Source organism: Balaenoptera physalus (assembly GCF_965194825.1).
Source record: "Balaenoptera physalus genome assembly, chromosome: 10".
In the NCBI taxonomy this organism is placed as follows: Eukaryota; Metazoa; Chordata; class Mammalia; order Artiodactyla; family Balaenopteridae; genus Balaenoptera; species Balaenoptera physalus.
The window spans coordinates 36122374-36133099 of NC_138889.1; the positions used below are offsets into that span (position 1 = coordinate 36122374).

At 34.0% G+C, this 10726-nt stretch overlaps 1 protein-coding gene across 2 annotated transcripts in view; it reads right to left on the reverse strand.

The window, feature by feature from the left end:
* The window catches only part of CNTN5 (contactin 5), a 1367783-nt gene that overhangs the window by 446983 nt on the left and 910074 nt on the right, over positions 1–10726 (reverse strand). The gene's annotated exons all lie outside the window — the stretch shown is intronic.

The window sequence follows — 10726 nt, forward strand, 5'->3', positions numbered from 1 at the left end:
CATACATGTATTCCATCTATGGGGGCACTGCAGTGTGTGCCACATATTTCCCTTCAATGAAGGACTTGTCTGAACTGTTGGGAGTTACATTGACAGACAGCTTCCAGCTCTCAGCTCCCTCAGGGACTGCCTTTGCTACAGAGAATCAGCTCATCTGAGGTTATATCCCTTCCTTGGGTAGCACAACAGCCAACAGCCAACAGTTGCTCAGTGAGAGCACTGACCACCTCAGGCCAACTCCAGACAACACTGACAAGCCATTCTAGCTTTTGACATCCTCCTTAGTGTTAGCTGGGGCTGTTGCTGGGCCTGTATCACAGCTCGAATTATTCTCTTCCCACATCTGCTCCTTCCTCCTCCCTTCTGGTGGGTGATTCCAAAGGCACTTCTTAAAATTATCATCTACACTAAACTCCATCTCACCATGTCTGATTCCCAGGGAAGCCAATATGTAACACTACCACAATACCTATTGATTTATTTGTATCTATATTGTGTCCCATCTTCTTATCGTAACAATCTGTGATCTAATCAAAGACCCATCTCCCCTTCAGACATCATCAGTAGCATTCATACTGGTATTGCTCCAAAGTTGACAAAAAAAAGGTGGAAGGAAAAATTGTATCTCTTTGACCCCATTTTTCCCTCTAGGTACAAACACATTTTGTTCACCCCTTCCGCAAAAAAAAAAAAAACCACACACACACACACAAAAACTCCTATTTTTTTTAAGCTTCTCAAATCAAGCTGTCTCTCTACCACTGTCCAAATGTTACTGTGAAAGTAATGACCTCAACATTGTTTCATTTAATGATCAATTGCTCAGTTCTCATCTATTTGACCTATATTCAGTAGTATTGATAGAGTTGATCACACTTTTCTTCTGAAAACAATTTCTTCACTTGGATTTCTCCTCCTTCACTGTGCCCTCCCCTTCACTTTCATTAGCTTGTTCTTCCTCATCTTCCCAATATCTAGACATTTCATGGTCCCTCCTTGGACCTTTTCATTTCTCAGTCCATACCATTCCCAAGTTTATCTTACCTAGCCCTTGTATTTAAAAATCATGTATAAACCAAAAAATTACCAAACTTATTCCTGCCTGGACACCTCCCTTGAATGGCAACACACACACACACACACACACACACACACACACAGAATTTGACATTTCCATCTAAATGTTTAATAAGCATTGCAAACATAACACATCCTATCGGGACTCCCATTTTCACCTGCCAACCTATCATTGCCATAATATTTCCCATCAGAGTAAATAATCATTCCATTCTTCCAGTTATTTAAACAAAATACAAAAATAATCTGTAATTCAGTATGTCTCTCACACCCTACATACAATTCATGAGCAAGTCCTACTGATATTATTTCATAATATATCCAGAATCCAACAACATCTAACTTCTTCTACAGCTTTCATCTAGGCCTATCTTACCTTGATTGTTGTGATATCACCCTACTGGTGTCACTGCTTCTTCCTTTGCTCTCTTTCTCTTTATTAACACTGTAGCCAGACTTGGTTATTTTAAAATAAAGTTATACCAAATGCTTTAAATGGCTTTTTATCTCACTAAGAGGAAAAGTCAAACTTTTGAGATTTACAATGGCTTACAGGCCCTAGGCTATCTAGACTTTGTTTCTTCTTTAATGTCATCTCTTACAACTACATACATCTTCCCTCCCTCCATTCTAGCACACTAGTTTCCTTGCCTTTTATCAAATATACCAAGTATTATCCTGCTTCAGAGCCTTCGTACTTGTTGCTTCCTCCATCTAGAACACTTTCCCCCCACATATAATAATGACTATCATCTTTCCCTCTTTAGGTCTTTATTTTAATGTCACCTTCATGGAGAGATCTTTCCTGGATAACTTATCAAAAAGTATGACCTCCATGACCCTCTACACATCCTTTATTCCATTTCCCTAAAAAACTTTTTTTTTTATTTAGCACTTATCTGCTAACAAACTATTTATTTGTTTTGTCTATTGTGTCCCCCACACAGAGAATTTATGGTCTATGAGAGCAGGGATTTTTGTTTGCTATGTTCATTGTAATATTCTCAGACCCTTGCCCTAGCTGTTCTCTCTGCCTGAACTACTCTCCCTCTAGAGTAGAATCCTAAAAATATATTTTAAAATATTGCTATAAAAAATGAGATTTTTGAAAGCAAAAGACCAAAGTTCAAATTCTAGTATCCCTATTTATTAATGGCCTCCTTGGGCAAATTATTTTACTTCACTATGCTTTATTTCCCAAGTAAGATGAGATAATTAGTTATATATGTGTTATAAGATTACCGTGAAAAATTCCCTGACATATAAAATTATGTTACATAACTGACCAATAAAAAACACTTAATCAAGAGTATTTCCCTCTATAAATTTCAGAGAGATATATCTTATCAACTTCTAATTATAAACCTGAATATTTCTTTTTCTAATTACTTTGAGCTATATTATAAGAGGTTCTCAAATTATAATATTTGAGGACAATCTACAAAGTTATACAAATTAAAAGAGGAAATAACACTCATTAAGTAAAAGAGGCAGCTGAGTGGAGCCAAATTTAGACAAGCTACTTCTCTGTTCATATCTCAGCTTCTTTATCTGTGAAATGAAGGCTAAAAAAACTATCTCATAAAAATTTTTAAGCCTTAAATATAATAATGTATATACAGCAATTAGTACGACACATGGCACAACACAATAAATTAAAGCAATTATAACTGTTATTATTATTCTTGTTATAAAAAAACACTGTTGTGAGAATCATGAGATTAATGCTAAACTTAACTCTTCTACTATTTAGCTACGCAATTAGCAGCAATAGTTTAACTTTCCTGTGTTTTATTCTTCATATATAAATCAGGGATTTTGGTCACTCAAGAGAAATAAGCTTAAATGCCTGTGCAGTTGAAAGTATAAGATATTTAAAGAACAACTATTGATGAGAAAGAACATAAGACTTGAAGAAAATATCTTCTATAAATAAAAATTTAAAGAAGAAAACAATAAGACAGGTAGGAGAGGTGAGACACAGTGTAGTCAAGACTTACACCACAACCTACCCCAGCACTACCCACCAGCAGCTGGCAGCCTCTACACAAATCAGGGCTTGGCAACCAATGGGACCAAGGGCCAGCCATGTCTACCAGGCTACCCACATAGTCATCCTGCCACAACAGCAGGGCAACCCTAGAGCATATAATTCTAGTGACCAGAATGAGTGCACTGCCAGGAAGCATAAGACATCGCCTATAAAAGGCTACTTTTCCAAGTCTGGTAATATAGACAACCTACCGAATACAAAGAAATAAAAACAGCAAATTAGGCAAAATGAGGTGACAGAAGAATATGTTCCTAATAAAGAACAAGATAAACCCCAGAAGAAGAAATAAGTGAAATAGAGATAAGCAATCTATCTGATAAAGAGTTCAAGGTAATGATCATAAAGATGTTCAAAGAACTCAGGAGAAGTTTAGATGAACAGAGTGAGAAGTTAGAAATTTTTAACACAGAGTAAGAAAACATAAAAAAGAACCAAACATAGGTAAATAATCCAATAACTGAAAGCAAAAATACACTGGAAGGTACCAACAGTAGATTAGATGATAAAGAGAAACAGATCAGTGGGCTAGAAGACAGAGCAGTGGAAATCACTGAGGTGAACAGAGAAAGACAAAAGAATAAAATGAAATAAAGACAGTTTAAGAGACACTGCAACAACATCAAGCATGTTAATAACCACATTATAGGGGTCCAGGAGGAGAAGAGACAAAGAAATGGTCAGAGAACATATTTGAAGACATCGTAGCTGAAACTTCCTTAATCTGGGAAAGGAAATAAACATCCAGATCCAGGAAACACAGAGAGTTCCAAACAAGATTAAACCAAAGAGGACCAGACCAAGACACATTGTGATTAAAATGGCAAAAATTAAAGGTAAAGAGAAAATATTCTAAAGGGCAACAAGTTATGAACAAGGGAACACCCATGAGGCTATCAGCTGACTTTTCAGCAGAAACTCTGCAGGCAATACGGGAGTGTGTTACTATCAATTTCTCCCTTTATGTCTGTTAATATTTGTTTTATGTATTTAGGTTCTCCTATATTGGGTTCATACATATTTACAATTGTTATATCTTCTATAGTAACACAACAATAAAAGGGGATTTTTAACACCCCACTTACATCATTGGACAGAAAATCCAGACTGAAAATCCATAAGGAAACACTGGCCTTAAAGGACACATTAGACCAGGCGGTCTTTATATATCTATATCTATATTTATATCTATATCTATATCTAGATATATATATCTTTAATTTTTGTGTTTCCTGGACCCTACAAAAAACCCAAACATGTGAATGCTAAACAATATGCTACTAAACAACCAAAGGTTCTCTGCAGAAATCAAAGAAGAAATTGAAAACTACCTGTAGATAAATGAAAACTACAACAAAACAATCCAAAAGCAGTTCTTAAAGAGAAGTTTATAGCAATACAAGCCTACTTCAGGAAATAAGAAAAAATGTTAAGTAAACAACTTAACTTTACAACAAAAGGAACCAGAAAAAGAAGAACAAAGAAAATCCAAAGTTAGTGGAAGTAAAGGAATCATAAAGATCAGGGTAAAATTAAATAAAATAGAGACAAAAAAACAATGAAAAAGATCAATGAAACTAAGAGATGGTCCTTTGCAAAGATAAATAAAATTGATAAACATTTAGCCAGACTCATCAAGAAAAAAAAAGAGAGCATGCCCAAATCAATAAAATCAGAAATAATAAAGAAGTTGCAACCAAAACCACACAAATAAAAAGGGATTATAAGAGGATAATTCTATGCCAATAAGCTGGAAAACCTAGAAGAAATGGACAAATTCCTAGAAAAGAACAAGAAAGAAACAGAAAATATGAAGAGGCAAATTACTAGTACTGAAATTGAATCAGTAATAAAAAATTCCCACAGCAAACAAAAGTCCAGAACCAGATTGCTTCACAGTTGAATTTTACAAAACATTTAAAGCAGACTAAATGCCTTTTCTTCACAAATAATTTCAAAGAATTTCAGAGAAAGAAATATCTCCTAACTCATTCTGTGAGGCCAGGATCACCCTGATATGAAAACCAGACAAGGATATCACAAGAAAATAAAATTGCAGGCCAATATCCCTGATGAACATAGGTGCAAAAATCCTCAACAAAATACTTGCACACCAAATTCAACAATACAGAAAAAGGATCATACACCATGTTCCAGTGGGTTTTATCTTAGGGCTACAAGGATGTTTCAATATCCACAAATCAATCAATGTTATACTCTACATTAATAAATTGAAGAATAAAAGTCATCTGATCATCTCAATAGATGGAGAAAAATCTTTTGACAAAATTCAACATTCATTTATGATAAAAACTCTTCATGAAGTGAGTATAGAGGGAACATACCTCAACATAATAAAGGCCATATATGACAAACTCATAGCTAACATCATAGTTATGAAAAGCTACAATCAAGAATAAGACAAGGATGCCCACTCTTACCACTTTTATTCAACATAGTACTGGAGTTCCTAACTATAGGAATCAGATAAGAAAAGAAACAAAAGGAATTGAACTTGAAAGGAGAAGTAAAACTGTCACACTTTGCAGATGACATGATACTATACATAGAAAACCCTAAAGACACCACCAAAAATTACTGGAACTCATCAATGAATTTGGTAAAGTTTCATGATACAAAGTTAATATACAGAAATCTGTTGTGTTTCTTACACTATCAATGAACTAGCATAAGGAAAAAGGCCCATCTACAATCACATCAAAAAGAAAAATGTACCTAGGAATAAATCTAACTAAGGAGGTAAAAGACCTGTACTCAGACAACTGTAAGACACTGTTGAAAGAAATTGAAGATGACACAAACAGATGGAGAGATATACTGTGCTCATGAATTAGAAGAATTAATATTGTTAAAATGACCATACTACCCAAAGAAATCTATAGATTCAGTGCAATCCCCCTGTCAAATTACCAATGGCATTTTTCACAGAACCACAAAAAATAATTCTATAATTTGTATGGAAACGCAAAAGACCCCAAAAGCCATAACAATCTTCAGGAAGAAGAACAACATTGGAGGTACCGCACTCCCTAATTTCAAACCATACTAGCAAGCTACCATAACCAAAACAGTATGCTACTCACACAAATTCAGATACATGTATCAATGGAACAGAATAGAGAGCTGAGAAACAAGCCCACACTTACATGGGCAATTAATCTATGATAAAAGAGGGAAAAAAAGAAAAAAGAAAAAAAAAAAGAGGGAAGAATATACAATGGGGAAAAAACAATCTTGTCTACAGCCTCTGCAATAAATGATGTTGAGTAAACTGGACAGCTACATGCAAAAGAATCAAATCAGACTACTCTCCCACACTATGCAGAAAAATAAATTCAAAATGGTTTAAGACTTAATGTAAGACCAGTGATCATAAAATTTCTAGAAGAAACAAAGGCAGTACTTGCTAAACATTGGTCTTAGAAATTTTTTGGGATATGTCTTCTCAGGTATGGAAACCAAAAGCAAAAATAAACAAATGGAACTATGTCAAACTAAAAAGATTTTGCACAGTGAAGGAAACTATCAACCAAATGAAAATGCCACCTACTGAATGGGAGAAGGTATTTTCAAACAATTTGAAAATTAATAGGGGGTTAATGTCCAAAATATACAAAGAACTTATAAAACTCAACATCAAAAAACACCAAAAAACAAGCAACCAGGTTAAAAAACGGGCAGAGGATTTGAATAGATATTTTTCCAAAGAAGACATACAGATGGTCAAATGGCACATTAAAAGATGCTCAACATAACTAATCCTCTGAGAAATACTAATTAAAGCCACAGTGAGATATCAACTCTCACCTGTCTGAATGGCTATTATCAATAACAAATAAAAAGTGCTGGAGAAGATTTAGAGAATGCACTGTTGGTGGGAATGTAAATTGGTGCAGCCACTGTGGAAAACAGTATGGAGACTCCTGAAAAAATTAAAAATAGAACTACCAGCAATTCCACTCCTGGGTATTTACCCAAAGAAAATAAAAACACTAATTAGGAAAAATATGTGCACCATAGTTCACTGCAGCATTATTTACAATAGCCAAAATATGGAAGCAACCTAAGCGCCTATCAATAGATGAACTGGTAATGAAAATGGCATGTATACATATATATATATATATATATATATATATATATATATATATATGCACAATGGAATATTACTCAGCCATAAAAAAGAATGGAATCTTGCCATTTGTGACAACATGGATGCATGGATGGACCTAGGGGGTATTATGCTAAGTGAAATGTCAGACATAGAAAACAAATACTGTATGATTTCCACTTATATGTGAATCTAAAACAAAACAAAACAAATTGACAAGCATAACTGAACAGAAGGAGTCATAAAAGCAGTGAACAAAAAGGTGGTTGTCAGTGAGGAGGGGCTCAGGAGAGGGAAGGAATAGGTAAGGGAAATTTACAGGTACAAACTTTCAGTTACAAAATAAGTGAGTCAGAGGTAGGAAATGTACAGTGTGGCTAAAAGTTGATAACTATGTGATAACTTTGTATGGTGACAGATGACAAGTAGACTAATCATCATGATCACTTTTAAATGTATAGGAATATCAAATTACTATGTTGTGTACCAGGAGCTAACATAATGCTGTACTTCAATTATACTTCAAAAACAAATGAACAAACTCATAAAAAAAAATCAGGTTTGTGTTTACCAAAGGCAGGAGTGTGGGGCAGAGGAAATTGGATGAAGGCAGTCAAAAGGTACAAACTCCCAGTTTTAAGATAAATAAGTATTAGGGATGTAATTGACAACATGAGAAATATAATTAACACTGCTGTTTCTGTGCTATAGATGAAAGTTTTTAAGATGGTAAATCATGAGTTCTTATCACAAGGTAAACTTTTTTTTTTCTGTTTCTTTAATTTTGTATCTATATGAGATGATGTTTGTTCACTAAGCTTGTTGTGATAATCATTTCATGATGTATGTAAGTCAAATCATTATGCTGTATACCTTAAACTTATACAGTGTCGTATGTCGTTTATATCAATAAAACTGTGTAAAAAACGATAATCATGGTGGGAACTAGGTAAAATGGAGAGAGTATGCACACAAAGTCATTTACATCTGTTTAATAAACACTGTGTAAACTAAAGGAAACACTTGTGTGTAAGATTTTTCCTGGAGAACAGCTTTTCAAGCTTGGTTCTGATGATCTCTAAGACGCTAAACACTCCATGAATTTAACTTACCACCTATGATTCTAACTTTAAGCTATCATTCAGAACCTAATTTTTATGTGTAGCTATATATTACCTATCATTCAGAACTTATTTCAATCTGCAAACATATTTATGAAATAAATACATATATAAAAAATAAAATATATATGAATGAATACTCCTAACTAGTCTCCATTACTACATTGAATATCAAATGAAACACTTTTTATATTCTGTATTTATATTTTGATGATTGACTTGATTATCAACTGAAATAAGAAAATATTGTTATCAGCGTAAAATTGTACACCATTTACTTACAAGGCTACAGTTTTCTGTAGTTTTATCATGATTGATCTAAGAAGAATAAACATAGAAAAAAGTTGCTGAAATGAACATTCTGCCATTATAATTGCTAAAATGTGTCATACTTATTTTCTAAATTATACGTTAAGAGACTTTATATTCAAGTCACAATGAATTATATTTTAAAGCTTTTTATATAGTGTCTGACACATAACAGATGATATGTGTTTTAAAATAGTAAAGGACTTTGCTGGTGGTGCAGTGGTTAAGAATCCACCTGCCAATGCAGGAGACATGGGTTCAATCCCTGGTCCAGGAAGATCCCACATCCCGCAGAGCAACTAAGCCCGTGAGCCACAACTACTGAGCCTGCGCTCTAGGGCCTGCGAGCCATAACTACTGAAGCCCACGTGCATAAAGCCCATGCTCCACAATAAGAGAAGCCACCGCAATGAGAAGCCCGCACACCGCAACAAAGAGTAGCCCCCTCTCACTGCAGCTAGAGAAAGCCTGTGCACAGCAAGAAAGACCCAACGCAGCCGTAAATAAAAAATAAATAATAAATAAATAAATAAATTTTAAAAAATAAAATAAAGTAAAATGTATTTTAGTGTGTACATATGAAGCTCCAGTCTTTGTAGTGTAGAAGATAATAATTAGAGGAATTATTCCAAAGTTATATTTTTGGTAAATGATAGGCCACTAGACATCATGATTTCCTTCCTCATTTGTAGAATATGAAAACTAGATTGTAATAATACCTCCAAGCCACCAGATGTCTTTATGCAGTTTGAAGAACTGTAGCAGAAGTTAAGTTTTACAGAAATGTCTGCTCTTCTACTTTGTGCAAACTCAGGATGACTCTTATTTTAAAAATCTAATTTATTTCTATTAATATCAAGAATTTCTGAGACCTTACCATATTTTTATAGAAAAACTCCCCTCTGTTGTATATCTCTCCACTCCTACAAGGCAATTTTTAGCTCTACTAGCTCCTACTTAGAATAGCTCCAATGGACAACATAATTATTTCTTTTCCATATATCTACTGAAAATATATAATTAACTGGTGAGTAGATTTTTTTAAACAATTTTTTGACTCTAAGTATAAAATTATACTTTTGAATCTGAACACTAAACATTTCAGCAAGGCAATAGATTTTTCCCTCCTAAATCCAACCCAGTCCCAACCTGCATGAGAAAGTTTGTATTGGTCTCTTTTGAATTTTGCTTTGGTTATACCATTTCTTTCCATAATTGACTAATGTGTGTGTTTGAGTGTTTTGCCCTGCCAAATTTGTTTTCAACTGCTGTGTGTATTGCAGAGCACTTAGAACAGTCCTGGCCCCCAGAGCAAATGCTTCAGGATGTAAATTGCTGGGTTTTCTTGATTCCCTTAGCTCATTTGCTGTTGTAGAGTTAAATCAAGTATCATGGATTTGCATTTTTTTACAAGCTATAACCTCACTAGTTCTATTTAAATAACTTACACTGTATTTAATTTAAAAATCTTAGGGAGCTACTTTATTTCATAACTCAGCTGACTAGTGATCAATTTTCAACCTAGCTTAGATCTTTGCGAAAAACCTCATGCCTTGCCTTAGACTAAATCTCCTCTGACCTTGTAGCAGTTTTTTTTTTTTTTTTCCTTTTTCAGCATTCATTTATCTTAGGAAGTTTTAATTTGTGATCTTCACTTAGGCTGAACTAATATGGCAAGTGATTTTGGGTAATGCTCAAATTTTAGGGAGGGTTGATTTTACTATGTGCAGCAACTCATATTATACAGCAAGTTAATGGTGAGAAAAAAATAAATAACATGTTATTTCAGGTCAAAACTCAGGTCATTTGCAGTATATCACCTATGCTTATTAAGTCCAGTGCCTGGCACTCAAAAATTATTGGCTGAATGAATGAATGAATAAATGATGCACATTTAAAAGGGCAGTTGTTACAAATTGACCTCTGTAAATGTCAAACACTACTCTCTTCCTATCTGATTTATTTCCGTGAAATTTTTTAAGGTAGAATACACATTTAAATAATTTATTGAAAACACTACTTTTGTGTAGAAATTTC